Below are 15,919 nucleotides of genomic sequence, written 5' to 3' on the forward strand. Positions count from 1 at the left end.
ATTTTTGACCGTGTGGATGCATTTGTAATGTAATTCCCAAAAATATCTATGTATATTAAAAATTTGTTATTGAAAGTAAAAAAAAAATAAATAAACAAATACACTCACTTTCTGCACCCATTTTTCCTTCAGGGAAGACATTATTGTCAATCCTCGTAGCATACTGAATTCCGATTTATTTTAATTATATATATATATATATATATATATATATATATATATATATATATATATATATATATATATATATATATATATATATATATGTGTGTGTGTGTGTGTGTGTGCAAAAAGAATGTTTCTCTTAGTAAGTAGCAATGTAGCATTGTTTCATTTTCTCTTCTTTTTTATATCCTGTATACCTCTGTTAGTAAAGTTGATCAAATGTTAGAAATTGTTAACCAAACCTGATCAAACGAAAATCAAACGATTAACATCGAAAGATTTTGATTTTGGCTTGATTTTGAGTAGTTAGCCAACCCTACTAAATATAGCTTATATTTGTCTTAGTAAAGCTGATCAAGCGTTAAAAATTGTTGATAGTACCTGATGAAACGATTGACATAATAGAGTCGAATAAGTGGTGTAGTGGGCTAGCCCCCCGTTTGAGACCTTTATTGCTCTGTTAGTGAAATGTTAGAAATGTAGATGAAATGTAGATGATGTTAGTGAAAAGTAGATGAAATGTTCAGCAACCTTGATCAAACGATTATTTAAAAAAAATCGAATCGGCGTGATGGGGGGCTAGCGCGTGTTGGCTTCACTTCATAATTTTTACTTGTTATCTTTGGTGTCCAATTATTTCGCAAGAACTTTTTTTTACAAAACAAAAATAACACTTCCTTAGAAAATACAAAGTACGTGTCCACTAAATCCACATTCGTCTATGACTGTAGTTTTCATAAACAAATTTTTGAACAATATCTGAGATGAAGGTACTTTTTTGCCTCAATGGAAATCAAAGTGCTTTATTATAATCTTAAGAATCAATACACAACAAACATATTGCTATTGAAAGAGTTACTTTACATATTACTTTACAATTTTCAGCACTGTGTTCAAGCTAGAGGTCAGCACGAGCTCGGGCCGAGCCCGCGTTCCTAAGCCTGACCCGGTCTGCAGAAAAGATTCGGGCCTATAAAGCATATATCACTTCGGGCCGGGCTCGGACAATAAATTTTTAAATATAATATATAACCATATTTCTCGCGCCTAACTTTGTAAATATACTGTACAACGATATATATTGCACCGTTCTTTCTGAAGAACTTTTAAAGCAAAACTGCAAAATAAAGCCTCTAATTGCTGTGAATAAAAATACAATTTTACGTTAATTTTTGTTTCTGTAATTCGGGCTTATTTCGGGCTCATTTGGTTATCACACGAACTCGGACCGGGCTCGGGCCGAAATGCTAAAACATATTTCGGACTCGGGTCGGGAATCGCATTATAAATTCACCGGCTGGGCCGGACCCGGGCTAAAAATTCAGTCCCGTGCAGATCTCTAATTCAAGCTGTATCTAATTTAAGCACGTGCCTCTTCCAAGAACTCAATGTAGCCCAGGGGCGGATCCAGGACCGACCACCGGGGGGGAGCGGTAGGTTGTCATACTGCTACTTTTAAGAGCTCCAAACTTTGGGATGAATTTTATTTATATTGTAAAACTTTGTCTCATATAGGTTTTGTGGGTAGAGCATTTAATAAAAAGAGTGTCCGGAATCGATCTCCCACTACCAATTTTATTATAAAAGCTTCCACTATAAAAGTATTTCCACAAAATACTGTACAAATTAATCTCTCTAATATCAAAGGTTAGTTATAGGTGGTCTTTGACCGTAAGGTCGCAGACAGGATCTCCAACAGAGCCCCGAAGCAGGCTAAGAGGAGTGGAATTAGGTGCCCAAAGCTCCGAAGCAAGCAGTGGGTAGGTTAGATGGCCAACAGAGCCCCGAAGCAGGCTAGGTGGCTGATGTTAGGATTCCCAGTCAGAGCCCCGAAGCAGGCTAAGCCAGGAGAAAGGATAGGCGTAGTCCCGAAGCAGACTAGAGGAGGGTCACCAGAAAACTGGTACTGAATTGCCTTTGTCCATCCAATTTATAGGGTCCTTAGGGTGGTGGTGGCGCTGCTGCTCCGATGTCGTCTTCTGCTCCGTGGGAGGGGTCAGAGGCCGTCGTCTGCATGTGACTGTAGATCCATCTGGTGGAAGATCCTCTTGCAAACCAAGTGGTGGTGTTTGTAAACACCGATGCGTGGAATTGTTTGTCTACATCACATAGGATATTACAGTATATATAAAATAAGAAAGCTTCCTATTATGGGGGGAGATCGCCCCGATCGCACCCATCTGGATCCGCCCCTGATGTAGCCACAATTTGGTTGTAACTGAACTCGTTTGTCTCACATGTAATCTAATAATGAAAACAAAAACAAAATCTATTCTCTCGCCAGAGCAAAATCTGCGACTCCAACAATTAAAATTATTTTGGTGTTACTGATAGATAAGCAGTTTGGTTCTATTTCGTTTACTTTTAGTAGATTGAAACAACGATTCTTTCTTCAGATCTAGTACTCTGGTTCTGGTAAGTTATACAATCTCATCTGATTTCTCTCAAGAAGGATTCGATTCTTCCTCTGGATGTAATACTATGCCTGTTTTCATTTAAAATCGTCAAATAAATCACTTTTATCAACTGTGACAGAAGGGAAGCCTACAGGGTAGGATTGCCGTTTCAAGGCATGCACAGAAAGTTTTATTTTTTTCATCATTCTAGATCTTGCTACTTATAAATGCAGAATATACATATTCAATTAGTGTTGACAGAAGTACAGACTTGAACTCACACAGTAATTTGCTCTTCCCGTATTGTTATACGGCCCAAATCTTTGACCGCACGACCGTTCTCCCTTAGCCCTGGTGCATAATCGTGGGACGTTAAACCAGATTTTAAGTTGGCCGGACCCAATTTGAAGTTGCTTTAATTCGTGAAGTTTAACAGCACTAACGAAAATTTTTATGCCAGAAAACAGAACTAACGTAGCATTAACGATGGACGAAATTTGGTGAAGTTTGGTAGCCTAACAAGTGGCTAACTGAGTGAAGTTGATCGGACCCATTGTAATTTTGCTCTAATTCGTGAAGTTTAGCAACACTAACGAAAATTTTTACGGCAGAAAATAGCAACAACGTAGCACTAACGATGGACGAAATTTGCTGAAGATTGGTAACAAGTGGCGGGCTGCGTGAAGTTGGCTGAACCCATTTCGAAGTTGTTCTAATTCGTGAAGTTTAGCAGTATTAACGAAAATTTTTACGGCAGAAAACACCACTGACGTAGCACTAACAATGGACGAAATTTTGTGAAGTTTGGTAACAAGTTACTGACTGACTGTGTTAAGATAGCTGTGCCCATTTTGATTTTGCTCTAATTCGTGAAGTTTAACAGCACTAACGAAAATTTTTACGGCAGAAAAGAGCACTAACATGGCACTAACGCTCGTCAAAATTTGGTGATTTTTTTGAGAAATGGCGGACCAACTTCACGCTGAAGCCATTTTCATGATGTTTTAATTCTTGAAGTTTAGCAGCACTAATGGCATTTATATGGCAGAAAACAGCACTAACGATGGTCAAAATTTGTTGAAGTTTGGCGACTAGTGGCGGGCTGCTTGAAGTTGTCCGGGCACATTTTAAAATTGCTCTAATTCCTGAAGTTTAACAGCACTAACAAAATTTTTATGGCAGAAAACAGGACTAACGTAGCACTAACGATGGACGAAATTTGCTGAAGATTGGTAACAAGTGGTGGGCTGCGTGAAGTTGGATGAACCCATTTCGAAGTTGTTCTAATCCGTGAAGTTTAGCAGCACTAACGAAAATTTTTACGGCAGAAAATAGCAACAATGTAGCACTAACGATGGTGAAAATTTGGTAAAGTTTGGCGACTAGTGGCGGGCTGCGTGAAGTTGGCCGGGCCCATTTTGAACATGCTCTAATTCGTGAAGTTTAACAGCACTAACGAAACTTTTTACGGCAGAAAAAAGCACTAAAGTAGCACTAACGCTCGTCAAATTTTGGTGAATTTTTTTCGAGAAATGACGAGCCAACTTCACGCTGAAGCAATTTTGAAGATGCACTAATTCTTGAAGTTTAACAGCACTAACGAAAATTTTTATGGCAGAAAACAGCACTAACGTAGCACTAACGATGGTAAAAATTTGGTGAAATTTGGCGACTAGTGGCGGGCTGCGTGAAGTTGGCCGGGCCCATTTTGAAGTTGCTCTAATTCGTAAAGTTTAACAGCACTAACGAAACTTTTTACGGCAGAAAACAGCACTAACGTAGCACTAACTCTGATCAAAATTTGGTGAATTTTGGCGACAAGTGGCGGGCCAACTTCACGCTTAAGCAATTTTGAAGATGCTCTAATTCTTGAAATTTAACAGCACTAACGAAAATTTTTATGGCAGAAAACAGCACTAACGTAGCACTAACGATGGTGAAAATTTGGTGAAGTTTGGCGACTAGTGGCGGGCTGCGTGAAGTTGGCCGAGCCCATTTTGAAGTTGCTCTAATTCGTGAAGTTTAATAGCACTAACGAAACTTTTTACGGCAGTAAACATCACTAACGTAGCACTAACTCTGGTCAAAATTTTTTCGAGAAATGGCGGGCCAACTTCACGCTGAAGCAATTTTGAAGATGCTCTAATTCTTGAAGTTTAACAGCACTAACGAAAATTTTTATGGCAGAAAACAGCACTAACGTAGCACTAACGATGGTAAAAATTTGGTGAATTTTGGCGACAAGTGGCGGGCCAACTTCACGCTGAAGCAATTTTGAAGATGTTCTAATTCTTGAAATTTAACAGAACTAACGAAAATTTTTATGGCAGAAAACAGCACTAACGATGGTGAAAATTTGGTGCAGTTTGGCGACTAGTGGCGGGCTGCGTGAAGTTGGCCGGGCCCATTTTGAAGTTGCTCTAATTCGTGAAGTTTAACAGCACTAACGAAAATTTTTATGGCAGAAAACAGCACTAACGTAGCACTAACGATGGTGAAAATTTGGTGAAGTTTGGCGACTAGTGGCGGGCTGCGTGAAGTTGGCCGGGCCCATTTTGAAGTTGCTCTAATTCGTGAAGTTTAACAGCACTAACGAAACTTTTTACGGCAGAAAACAGCACTAACGTAGCACTAACTCTGGTTAAAATTTGGTGAATTTTGGCGACAAGTGGCGGGCCAACTTCACGCACCTATATTCCCTCTGTCTTTACGCAAGTTCACGGTGTGTGTGAATTGCTAAAACCAGGTAGCATGTTGTATATACCAACACCAACAACTGACGTTCGCCTTATCTCCACTCGCATTCAACTCACGGTATGAGGTCCAATTGGACACAGACCTCCACGAAATGGGACAAAACTTTCTTGGTTATCTTTATAGTTATGCAGAAAAGTATAGCGTTTGGTCCCGGGCAGTAGTTCTTGATTAAGCATAATAAAAACTATCTTGAATATAATTTATGGATAATAATAATAATAATAATAATAAGCTAAAATGATGTTTTTAGTTTTCCAGAAGGAAACCAAAATTTTCCTTTCTTTCAGGCCTCAAAACACTAGCAGCAACACATTTTTTTGTCTTTTACATTGTAGCTGCCCCCCTTCTAAAACGACGGGCCCCTCCTACACAAACCTGTTGGCTACACCCCTGCTCCTCCATCTCCCTGTAGAATGCGAGGGACGATCGTAAGGTATGTGATTGATGAGGCCTTGTCCATGTGAATGCGCACCAGATTGGCGTCATTTCCGTACATTGTTGGAATCTCATGCTCGTAGATTGGCCCCATGATCTGCTCCTGAAAATACTGCGAATTTATTTTGCAGTTGTTCGCCACCCTACGATTCTTCAGTTTACATCGGTAACAGTAGCCAGTAACGGCCATGAACCCTTTGGGGAAGGATTCTTTACAGACACGGACCCACCTTCTGATGTTCTTGGCGCCTTTCTTTCGGTACATGATGGCTCTCGGTTTGCCGCAACCGGAAAGTTAAATCCATGTTTCATCGAGCGTTACCACGTGCACCCACCTTTGTTTTACCAGATGCTGTTCGTACAGCTTCCGGGCATTACACTTTCGTTCCTTTTGGTGGGCATCCGTGAGAAGATGGCCGCGAGCTTTCATGACTTTTTTCATCTTGAGTTGATGGTGTAACGTCCGGCTCACAGTCCCCAAATACACGTCAAGACGATTAGCCATACACCTTTGTGTTGGCGGATTTTCTTGCATTGCCATTTTGCGAAGTTTCCTCTGCATGGTGGAGATGGCCTTGGTGCATTCCCGCTTCCTAGGCAACTTCGTTGGTGGTCCTAATGGTGGAGCTTTGTTGCCCTTGTACTTTTTAATAACATTTTTTATTCCACTTAAACTAATGTTGCAACCATTCTTCTTGCACTGTTTTTTAATGACAGAAACACTAAAGTGGGCGTCATAAAGAGCCGCAACACAGCCTTCCCAAAACCGGCTTAGTTTGGACGGCATTTTGGTCACAGAGCAGAAACCCACCCATTTGGAAACAAATTCAACACAACACTCACAACAATGGTCCTGTTTTGTGCGTTATTGTTGTCCACGCGGAAAAACAACTCCGTTCCCAGGAAGCCACTGCACAAAACAGCCAGGTCGAGTGAGTCCATTCTGCCCGGGAGGGGGAAGGAACGAAATCGGCCAAATGTAAGCTGAACAACCTCTGCATTCAAGTAGAAATAAATTTATGTTTGTCAGCATTGCTCAGCTCACTCCTTCAATTTGAATTTCTCAATCGATTCTATAAAAATAATTCGGTTACATACCGATTAAAATGTAAGCTTATTAACAGTGTAATTTGAAAAAAAAAATGAGACAAAAAACTAAGCAATGCTAAAAAGTTAACTAGCTTCATTTCTCACAAACTTTTATTAACATTTAAGAGACAATGACATTTTCATGATGCATTAAAATTCAAGTATGCACTCAATTTCGATCTTTCTAAAGCAAATGAGAAATTCATTCGACGGTATAAAAGCTGTTTAGCGTAGAATTTGAATCACACGTGTTCCTATCGGGAATTGAACCCTAGTATTCCATGTTGAAGATAGGTTCACTGACCATACATCCACGAGAAAGATCCGCCAAGTCTAGCGCGGACCGTATTTACTTAGCTCCAGTGAATATTCTCCGTCTTAAACCTTCCCTATATGATTTGTCATTTCACTATTCCCTACTTATTGGTTTCTTTTATAATTATTTATTGAAATACACGTGTAATACTTGCATATTTCTCTGTGGCTTCGCATGTTTTCTTTCACAGTAACATTTCACTAGTCAATCTGTTTAAAATGTAGTTAAAGAATATTTATTAGCTTCCTAAATGCTTGAAAGAATTATGTAAACATTCAGTTACAAATTCCGAAACTGTAAAGTGCGCTTAAAAGTATTTTACTGTTTCTTTCATAGTAATTTGTATGTGAGTGTCTCAAAGTAATCATAATGCTTCGAATATCTAATTCAGAGTCCTCTCGTCTTGGAAACAACTTTTTTTCTTTACTGCTGAATCAGAATAACTTCTCACTCAGTTCGTATGCAACGTGTGTCAGCACAGAGCGTAGAAAATCTACTCCATGTCTCCTTCTCCAACTTGCCACAAGGAGTTAGAGCAGCGTTTCCCAACCTTTTTCAACTTTGGGCACACTACAGGTGTAACTTGAATTCTCGCGGCACATTCATCTATATACATATATATCGGGTGTTGCAAAATAAGTGTTACAACTCTTTGGAGGTGACTCCTGCCACTGAAACAAGAAAAAAAGTTCTCTTGAACTTTCGGCTATCGGGCATAGTTTCAGATCTACAAGGTGCCGAAAGCGTGGGAAAATGACTTTCGGATGCCAATAGTTCGGAAACTATCCTACGTAAAGAGGGCGAGTAAAAAATTCACTGAAGTAGTCATACCTGCTGTATTGAATTTTGCATGTTTCACAATCCCAAAGGAATGTAGGGAGTACCGGATAATCTGCCAAATGAAAATTGGTTTAAATGGATACGAATTGATAGTTTCTACCAGGTAACAATAATTCGTTTGTATTAAGTCGATATCTGGAACAAAAACAAAATGGCGGAAGCTTCATGCCCGTTGTGTGTGGTTGCATAATCACCAGGTACGGATGCTAGCCAACAGTGACGTTCTGAGTATTAAGTGTAGCGAATTTGTACTCAAATACTCCAGAAAGACATCTGGAGTTTCGGTAGAGCACAACAGATGAAGCAGGGTGATCAACATCTGTGAAGACACGTAACGAAAAATACCCAGAAATGCACTCATACTCAGTAAACGGGAGTTCAAAGCGTCGGAAATGTCAAGAATAGCATCAAAAATATGAAAGCCATTGACAATTCTCCAATAATATTCTATCAAACGGATGCAATATGATGTGCACTGTTGCATACGGATAAGGATGCAGCAACTGAGACCACGTTGAAATTGTGCTAGGGGACTCACAAAGAAACTGGAGAAACTAAAAGAATGACACTAGTGGGATCGCATTATCGATGTTGAAATGTGGCTAGTGTTGATATTGATATGTAACTACTGGACAAATGTCAATATGTCCCACTACTGCTGGGACACCGTCCCACGTGCGAAAAATAGGAAAATAACTACTCGGGTCTTGAATCTGAGGCCGTGGGCTCCCAGTAGAATTGGAAACTACGACGACGCGAGCGAAAGCGAGCGCTCTAGCCCTGAGGCTCGAGAGAGTCTCACTTTCTCTGTATTCATTCCTTTGAGGAGTACCCACTTTGGCAAGCGCTCTTGTACAGCCTCCCGATATGCTTATGTGTTTCATTTTGTTACTCCTACTGCACAGTTGTAAACAATCAGAGCTTTAAGACGTTTCTTCCTATTTCTCATGTCATTTTATTTTCCATATGTATGGGTTCTTGCTGTAGTGTTACATGTGTCAAATTGGTTTATTTTCGTCTTTGTCTTGGCATGTGCACTGTGTTTAAGATACTAATTTCTGGAGGTATTTTCCTATATTTCGAGTACATCATATGTCCCAGAGAACGTGGAACATGATACAAGTGTTATTTTCACGCTCTATCAGAATTTTAACCATGGATTAAGAGATTTCTTTTGATGTGTGTCGACTGTGGGACAATGTCCCAAACAAAGCGGGCCATTGATACAATCGTGTTCTAGTTATGTTACACTAAAAAATGCACCAGATATAATAGCAGAATGTACAACGTTATTTTCCTACTTTTCGGACGTGAGACGGTGTCCCAGCAGTATGAGACATGTTGACATTTGTCGAGTAGTTACATACTCGTATCAATATCAACACTAGCCACATTTCAATATCGATCATGCGATCCCACTAGTGCCATTCCTTTAGTTTCTCCAGTTTCTTTGTGAGTCCCCTAGCACAATTTCAACGTGGTCTCAGTTGCTGCATCCTTATCCGTATGCAACAGTGCACATCATATTGCATCCGTTTGATAGAATATTATTGGAGAATTGTCAATGGCTTTCATATTTTTGATGCTATTCTTGACATTTCCGACGCTTTGAACTCCCGTTTACTGAGTATGAGTGCATTTCTGGGTATTTTTCGTTACGTGTCTTCACAGATGTTGATCACCCTGCTTCATCTGTTGTGCTCTACCGAAACTCCAGATGTCTTTCTGGAGTATTTGAGTACAAATTCGCTATACTTAATACTCAGAACGTCACTGTTGGCCAGCATCCGTACCTGGTGATTATGCAACCACAGACAACGGGCTTGAAGCTTCCGCCATTTTGTATTTGTTCCAGATATCGACTTAATACAAACGAATTATTGTTACCTGGTAGAAACTATCAATTCGTATCCATTTAAACCAATTTTCATTTGGCACATTATCCGGTACTCCCTACGTTCCTTTGGGATTGTGAAACATGCAAAATTCAATACAGCAGGTATGACTTCAGTGAATTTTTTACCCGCCCTCTTTACGTAGGATAGTTCCCGAATTATTGGCGTCCGAAAGTCATTTTCACACGCTTTCGGCACCTTGTAGATCTGAAACTACCCGATAGCCGAAAGTTCAAGAGAACTTTTTTCTTGTCTCAGTGGCAGAAGTCACCTCCCAAGAGTTGTAACACTTATTGTGCAACACCCGATATACATATATATTAATTGTATATATGAAATACCGTGATTTTTTTTCGTGATTAGGCCTACTGATCTTTTCACAGAGAAAAAGCTCGATGACTGGTTTTCCTTTGTTGTAAATCATTATGCTTATTGTTCATTCTAATTTAAAAATAGTAAACAACTGCAATGAAATATAAGACTTGGGTTTTTTAAAAATCCACTCTCTCTTTCGAAAACTGTATCCAACCTTTCACTTAAAAGGAAGATCACTAAATAACGAACGAATAAACAAATCTTTTGTACTTTTAAAACACAAATGTAGGTAATTTTTACGCATGTTTGCTTTGTCAAAAGAATTGAACGATATTTTAAAATTTCAAGTTACGAAATAAACTGCAACAACAATGAAGCAATAATGGTCATGACAATGATAACAAATACATTTCTCAACATTAAAAATGTACAGAAAAGTAACACAGTATGAAACTTTTGCAGATTCATAGTAAAGGTTCATAGTAATGTGAAATACAAATATACATTTTTCCTTATGTTTTGCAATTTGATTCCTATAGAATTAACAATTTTGTTTCGATTTCCTCGCGGCACACCGGTTGGGAAACGCTGAGTTAGAGAACGGAAGGTTTATTCTGTAATAATAAAAGTGTTTCTATGAGTCAAGAATACGTGAACCAAGGGTGATCTTGAGCATCGTTGCTTACGCTATGATGCCAAATCTGTCATTAATATATATTAGGGCAGAGGCGTGCAACTTGGAACAGTGGGCGGAACAATCACAGAGCGTCGCGGGCCTCACTATAGGTATATCATTTTTACGACAATTGAATAGTATAGTATTAAATGATGGAAGATTTTTCATCGTAATTTACATTACAATGACACAAAATTACTGTGATACTGGTTACCAAAATATTTACTTGCTAAAAAGAGCAGAGTAATGTACATGTATTTAGAGCTTTGTCTTTACATCTAGCAATTCTTATACCGAGGGAAATTTTCCTCAAGTACCTGCGCTTGTGTTCAGGGCCTTACCACGTTTCCCACTGTGAGATCGATGGAAAATTTCCAGTTCACTCTTAACAGGTTTTGTAAAAAAGAAAAATTATAATAATTATTGTTTTCAGTAACTGACCAACAGGCCGGAAGACAGGGTTAGCATATGGCCCGCGGGCCGACTGTTGCACACGGCTGAGTTAGGGTTACATACTCCGTATTAAAATAATTAAATTTTTTGTTCAGTCGTCTTTCATTTGTATACAGCAATAAATGGCCACAATTATTTGTTATTTAAAAAAAATCGGCACATTAGAAAGGAACGTTACCAGATTATAGAGCCGCCCCTGGGCATAACAAATATGGATTTTGATAGTTATTTTTAAATATTTAAAATTACAGCAGTAATTGTAAACAAATAAAAATGTCACCAGTAGTAACTGTCTACTCATTTATGTTTAGAATTTTTATTAAGAGTAGTTCCGTGGAGATCGAACTGATCATAGAAAAGTTCCATAAATATTCTGTGTTGATCTCTACAAATCTCTACTTATGAGTAAAACATTTGCTAAGTGGAGAAGTTCTGGCTGAGAATTAAAAATTGAAATTTTATAAATAATATTATAAAACAGGTTTATTTATGAAATACATTTAAAAAAATAATAAGAATAGAATAACATCATTTCGTTTTACTATTTACAGGTGTGATCTAATGAAAAATGAAACCAATACTCATCTTCATTTCACTACATCTTACATTCTCCTTTATATTACACATATACATATTTCTACAAAAATTTTTAAAATAAGTAAAATCACATCAATCATGACCTTAGATAATACCTCGATACTCATATGTATTAATCTACGTACAGACATAGGTCAAAATTAGAAAATAGAATCCTCATCGTGGACTATTAGTCAATGGCGGCCGGTGAGGGAAGTATACAAGAATGAATATACAGTGAAATCTTTCTAAAGCGGGCAGCCGTGGGGAATCAAAAATTGTCCGCTATAGAGAGGTGTTCGTCTTAGAGAGGTTTCGATATTTTCTTACGTAAATTAGTAAACAAGGTGATATGTAATTACAAACTATTGAAGGTAATTTATCAAACCGTTCTATGACTGTGGACATGCCGACATCTGCGGATTCTCCACAAATCGCTTTGAAAGAAATTTGTGTCTAATCCGAAACTTCTCTAACCACTCGTTCGAGACCTTGAAATCTGAAACATCCATTTCTGTTGCTACCTCCAAATTCTTAGCTTTTAGCATCGACTCTAACACAGGATTTTTTTTTTCATTTCGAACTCTAGAAAACCATTCACTTGCACACCAACCTTGTTCAGAGCAATAAGACACTATTTTCATTGTCATTTTTACACGATAACTTTATTAACTTGTCTTGGTTTTATATTATCTCAGATGCTTGTGTTTTACCGATACAAAAATTTTTAGTTATCCTTCGCACACCTCAGTATTCTTCGAAAATTCGATTAATTCGATTTTAACATTAGCGCTTCTGGTGGCATTTCGAAAGCTCACAACAACTTACACCTTATTACTTATTCGATGCAGAATGACTTAAAGATTTCCTTCTATAAATAGAGGCACTAAGACAATATGCGCATACGCGGGCAAAAAATACCAAACATGTCTTCTGCTTGATTCCAACGGAACAGCAGAATGACGTGTCATCCGAAATGGCAGGCAACTGTTAATCACTTTTGATTCTAAAACAGGTTGGGTGGGAGTAGAATGCAAGCAAAGGATATGAGGGTGTTAAACAAAAACGCTTCATCTGAGTTTCTGAACAGCCAGTGGACAAGGAAAAAGGTTATTACAATGCTTCCTTGCTGATACATGTATGCATTACTGAAAATGTACTTTTTCTGTACTATTCAACTTGTTTCTAGAGAAAGTGTCCGTAATATGGAGGTAAATAATACCTATAAGAGACAGAAAAGACTGTCCGTGTCCGTACTAGAGAGTGTCCGCTTTAGAGAGGTTTGTCAACATGGTTTTTCCTATTACAGAGTTTCGGGATTACAAAATATGTCCGTTATGAGAGGTGTCCGCTTTACAGATGTGTCCGTTAGTAGAGGTTTCACTGTATTAGGTAAGTTTTCTTTTCTTAGTTTCAAGCGATACAACGTTCACCGATGTGACTTCCCTCGTCAGCCACCAGAATGATAAATATTATCATAATATATTCTTTGCTCTTCCCTTTTCTATTAGATATTATTGGAGTTTGTAATTAATTATTCAAAAAAGATATTATACTCATTTTAAACCATAATTAAACACAAACATATCCATCAATTAAGGTTTTATTATTTACATTTTGTCTATAAAATGCTATATTAATGAATTTTACCAAAAAACTTTAATGTTTTACTTTAATAACTACAAATTTTATTCCATGAATGATAATACAATTGTTAATTACGTGATCAAGGAAGGATGATTGGTGATTGAGTTCCGGGGTAAAAGTGGATCTGAAAAGGTAGGGAGACGCTAGGTAACGGCATGACATCACGCCTTCCCCTTGCCTATCTTTGTCCATTGTAATTTCTTAGGAACTGAGGAGACGCCGTACATATTTTTTGGAGGTGGGAGGACGGCGTCCCCTCACGTTTCCCCACACTTTTACCCCTGATTGAGTTAGAGTTTAGTGTACCTTTCAGCATCAAGGCTATACGAGATATTGACCTACAATTTAACGTTGATCCAAACCACATAAGTTCCCATCGGGAATCGATGCCGAGTCTCCTGCGCCAAAGGTGTGTACGCTAACTACCGATATAGCCACGAGGGGCCTCTACTGAAGAATAAGATGAGGTTAATAAGTTAAAATGTGCTTGTAAGAGGCTCTCGAATTTGTTAGTGTAGCTGATAATCAGACCTGGTAAATACGTATTTTCTATTTGACAAATTAGCACTGAAATTTTGTTGTGTTCTCACAAATAAGGTTTCCAGTGATTTAACCACATTCGATTGTCCATATTTTCTCATATTTAATGCATATTTATACACACTTAAGCAAAAATTACCTAATTTTACATATATCAACAAGATTATCTCACACGTTGTTAATATTTTATCGTTTTGAAATTGTTAAATATATATATGTTGCCATAGATCTCAGACATTTGCACAGGCAGCAAGGTGTTGCGTAACATGAAGTCAGCGTGATTGTAGCGTCGAATAGATCTGCTTCTTCAACACGAAACAATTGAACGGAAGGGATGAGGCTATGTATCAGTCAGAGAGCTATTAAGGTGCATTGTGGTGGTGTTACTCACAACAAAATGGTCCGGAGACATCATTTGGGTGACTTCGCGTGGAGGAGAATCTTTAAGAAACGAACAAGAACGATGTGCGACAAATGTGGTCCACAAGTTTGGCATTGTTCACAGCATTTCTCCATTTGCATGAGGATCATTCCGAACCACAGGAAACGCTGTGCGAAGGAGAGGTGGTGGTAGACCACGGTCAACTACAGCAGACTACGACCACTGTATTACGAAATATGTAAGAAGGGACCGACGTCAAACAGTGAGTGCGATTGCGACACATCTAAGATGACTGGAAATCGCCTACTCTCACGCTCAACAATAGCGCATCGACTGCATGGGGGTGATCTCCTTGCCCGACAGCCATTACGTTATATTCCGTTGACAGCCGCACATCGGCTGCATTGTTGAGCGGTGATGCCAAGAACAAGAGGGTCGCGTTCTCTTCTCAGACGAGAGCAGATGCAATTTGCTAGTGATTCTGGACACACTCATCTGACGAGAGATGGGAACACGTAAAATGAATCCAGGAACATTGCCAAACATGATCATTTTGGTTGTCCGGCGTTCTTGTGTAGAGCGGTATACTGTTGCATGGGCATACGGAAATCCCAATTTTTGAACGAGTGTACACACCCGTCAACGTTATTGTGATACTGTACTCCTGCTCCACATGTATTTTTTCAGAGATGCAATCAGCCCCAACTTCTTCTTTATGGATGATAATGCGCGACCACATCAAACTGCGCAGGTACAGTTATTTGAACGAGAGTATATTTGGCGAATGAATTGTTGTGCCTCTTTCCTCGACTGGAATCCTATCCTATCGAGTACATTTGGGATGATATGCACAGATGTATTGCAGCACGTCGAGATGCATCAAGAACCATCTAGTATCGTCAAAAACGTTGTGGAATAATGGAACTCCATACCAGAACAGCTCATTACCAACTTTGTGAGCAGCATGAGAGCACGTTGCAGAACACTAACTCTTTTAAGGAGCATTTTACTCCTCCTGTAATGTCAGGAGTGGCATCATGAGTCGCCGTGCTTTCAGTGAGTTATTGCCTCTGTAGAGAAATGTCATTTTTTGTTCTTCTAATCACGTGTTTCTTCATGTTGCTTCGTTCTGTGTATGTATCATATGTCACACTATTTTCTATGCATGGTTTAAGTTTCACCAATCTACGCTACTTGGGAGTGACACAACACGCGAAACTTACTTGCGTCCTTACGTTTTGCGCATCAGTGTATAAAAGATGTTCCAGTTTTCGCCGCGTAAATGCCATTCGCATGTCGCATTAAAATTTCGACCTCTTATGGGCAGCAACTCATGGCAAGAAGAAACGAAACTAGTCTTATCGTCTGGCGGTTGTTATCGTTGAGGGACCTGAGAGTAAATGTAGCTGAATATTGTTCTTCACGACTAGACGATAA

The sequence above is a fragment of the Thermobia domestica genome, chromosome 1, assembly GCF_964235325.1.
Source record: "Thermobia domestica chromosome 1, izTheDome1.hap1.1, whole genome shotgun sequence".
NCBI classification, from domain to species: domain Eukaryota; kingdom Metazoa; phylum Arthropoda; class Insecta; order Zygentoma; family Lepismatidae; genus Thermobia; species Thermobia domestica.